The sequence below is a fragment of the Nannospalax galili genome, unplaced genomic scaffold (assembly GCF_000622305.1).
Source record: "Nannospalax galili isolate Female #2095 unplaced genomic scaffold, S.galili_v1.0 scaffold745, whole genome shotgun sequence".
Taxonomy (NCBI): domain Eukaryota; kingdom Metazoa; phylum Chordata; class Mammalia; order Rodentia; family Spalacidae; genus Nannospalax; species Nannospalax galili.
Window position 1 is genome coordinate 218,516 of NW_008353359.1, and position 3,469 is coordinate 221,984.

Here is a 3,469-nt window from a genome sequence, read left to right on the forward strand (position 1 = left end):
AACCATCAGAAACACATGTCAAGAAAAGGAGAAAGAACCCAGAGGAAAAAAAAAGCTATTGTAGATGCCAATGTATTTAATAAAATCATTAAGGTATACCTTAAGAACTTATATTGCACTAAATTGTAAAATGTAAAATAACTGAATTAGTAGATGCCAATGTATTTAAGAAAATCATTAAGGTATACCTTAAGAACTTATATTGCACTAAATTGTAAAATGTAAAATAACTGAATTAATTTCTAGATGCATGTGATATGCCAAGTTTAAGCCAAACTAAAGAATATAAACAGCTCTAAAAAAACAATGGGAAAGACCTCTCAACTTAAAAAAAACCTAAGCTCAGGTGGTATTCACTGTTGAAAATCGCTCAGACTTTAAAAAAAACCTTAAAATTTATGACCCTCAAACTATTTCATGAACCAAAATGAGAAGGACTGGTAAAAAGTTGATTTTTTTTTTAATTTAAAAAAAATTTTATGTGTACGAGTGTATTGCCTGAATGTGTGTGAGTACACCCGCGTCGTGCAATGCCGCGGACTCGGAAGAGGGCTTCGGATTCCCCTGGAACTGGGGTTAAGGACGCTTCGTAGCTGCCATGTGGGTGGCTGGGAATCGAACCCTGGTCTTCTGCAAGAGCAGGCAGTGCTCAGTTTTTGAAGCTAGTATTATCTTGATACAAAATTCAGACACACACACACACACACACACACACACATTCACACACCACACACTCACAAATTTTAGCTCTGTCTCTCCTGATGAACATAGCTGTAAAAAATGTCAGAAAAACCCTTAGGTTCCCTTTCCCATTGGATCTCAGTACTGGTCTTCGTGGTTGTAAGGAGGGAGAACATGCTGAAAATGGCCTCACAGCCTTGTAGTCTGGTACAAGCATGTAGGCCTGCATAAAGGAAAGTCAATAAAATACTTTCAAAACCAATTCAACAACACATTAAAATGATTATTCACCACAACCAGGACTTTCTCCCAGGCATGAAAGGATGTTTCAATATACAAATATAGGAAAAATGTAATATTTCACATTAATAGTCTGAAAGTCAGAAATGATATGGTAGAAAATGCTCTTGACAAATCTGGGTTTTTATGCCCTGAAGAAGCTAGGAATAGTTCAAACGTTTCTTACTAGTAAATAAATGTTACATCTGAAAAGCTTGTAGCCAATATTATCTTAAACGAGGGGCCATTTCTGCAAAAATGAAGAAAACGCTAAGTCTGTGCACTTTCTCCACTCTTGTTTCTTACAGGCCTTGAAGTCCTGGCTACAGTAAGAAACAACAAGCAAAATAAAAGGTATACAAATGGGAAAGGAGGAGGAAAACTTAACCTTATTTTCAAGCATATGGTCCTGTACAGAAGAGACCTCAAGGATTCCACCCAAACCTTTTAGAACTGATAAGCACGTTCATAACGGTAGCGGTAGATGCATTTAAATATTTAAAATGAGATGTTTGCCGACTTACAAATAATATACTGAGAAAAAATTGTCCTTGGAACAATATCACTCACAACAGGTTGGAAAGCAAACTTCCTGGGATTGGAGAGATGGCTCAGTGGCTAAGAACACTAGCTGCTCTTCCAGATGACCCAGGTTTGATTCCCGGCATCCACTCAGCAGGTAACATCCATCCATAACTCCAGTTCCAGGAAATCTGACACCCTTTTCTGACCTCTGTGGGCATTGCACACATGCGGTATATTTACATACATGCAGGCAAAACACACATAAAATAAAAATAATGAATAAAATAGTAAAAAAAAAAAAAACCCAAACATCTAGAACTAACCAAACTAAGTGAAAGACTTATATCAAGAACTCTAAAATAATTAAAATACAAGAAAAAAATAGAAGACAGCAGAAAATGAACATTTAACACACAGAGACCAGCAAAATTAATATAGTGGAAATGTCTGTATTATCAGTGATGCGCAGATATAATTCAATACCACCCAAATTTCAACTGTATTCTTCACAGAAATAGAAAAATGAATCTTATTATTCAAATAGAAGCACAAAAGACCCTGGAGGGGTCTTTTGCTATTTTTTTTGTTCAAAAATAGCAATGCTTGTCCAGCATGATAGCATTCACCTTTAATCCAAGCCCTCATGAGGCGGAGACAGGCAAATATCTCTGAGATCTAGGCCAGTCTGGTCCACATAGTGACTTCCAGGTGGGTTGAGACTAGGAAGACCCTGTTAAAACAAAAACAAAATCCACAAAAGTGTGCTGTAGCTATCACAAACTTGATTTTAAGTCATTTCACAGAACTGTCACAACAAAATGGTAAGATGTTACCAGCAGAACAATTGAGGAGACTAAGAAGTGAACCCACACAGCTATAGCCAGATAGCTTTGAGGAAGATGCAAAAAAATGTGCATTGGAGAAAAGCCTCTTCAGTAAATATTGCTGGAAAACTGGATCTCCATCTGCAGATGAGTGCTCAGCCACAAATGGGACATCTATATTGCATCATACCTTCCAACGACTCAAGTGTCTCCACAGAAGAGAGAGCAGAAGTATTATAAGAGCCAGAGACAGTGAAGGACTACAGTGAATCCATTTTCTGGACTTAAAAGGGTAGTTGCACATGAGAACTCACAAACCAATGCAAGCTCAAGACAGAGGAAATCCCAGGATAGAGGAGGGTGATTCCATGAACTCCCATCACTAGCTGAGGGGCTATTGGCAGTTGGTAACTGCTGGGAGTGTGAAGTGGGTTTTCTTCAATGGTGTGATCCCTGGTATTCACTCCAGTGAATGGCCCAACACTGAAGAGCATATGGCAGCACAAATTGGATTCGATGGGCTTCAAGAAAAAGTTATGACGTTGGGTGGGTAGGGAGGTGGGAGTGGGTCTGGGAGAAGATGACAGAGAGAGATGGATATGATCAAAATACATTGTATGAAATTTTCAATGAATTAATAATATATTTGAATAACATTAAGAAAATAAGAAAAATAATTATAAAAATAAAGAAAATACACAGTAACAAGTGCTGATGACAATGCTTGAAGCAGGCTAATCTTATATTCTGTTTTTGGTATGTAAATTGGTCTATCCACTCTGGAATCATTATTGTATTTCCTCAAAATCCAAACATATAATCATCCTATGGCCCAGGTATACTATCCTTGAGTATATACCTGAAATATTCAGATTCAAAATACCAAAGAGATGTATGAAACTCCATGCATTACAGCACTGTTCACAATAGCCAGTTATGGATGGTGTTCATTGTGTTCTGTTGTATACCTACACAGTCCAATCTATTCAGCTATAAAGAAGAATGACATTGTGTCAGTTACTGGAAAAGGGATACAACTGGTTATCCTTATATTAAGTGAAATAAGTCATATTCATCACTTTTGGATCCTAGAATCTATATGGACAAATAAGGAAACATATTGATAGATGATAGATAGATAGATAGATAGATAGATAGAT

The 3,469-nt window shown here is 37.0% G+C and overlaps 1 non-coding gene across 1 annotated transcript; it reads left to right on the forward strand.

Moving 5' to 3' along the window:
* The first annotated feature begins 791 nt into the window (after positions 1-791).
* Positions 792-919, forward strand: LOC115067259. Its single transcript, XR_003846683.1, has one exon. It is a non-coding gene; the product is annotated as a small nucleolar RNA SNORA61 (small nucleolar RNA).
* The last annotated feature ends 2,550 nt before the right edge of the window (positions 920-3,469 follow it).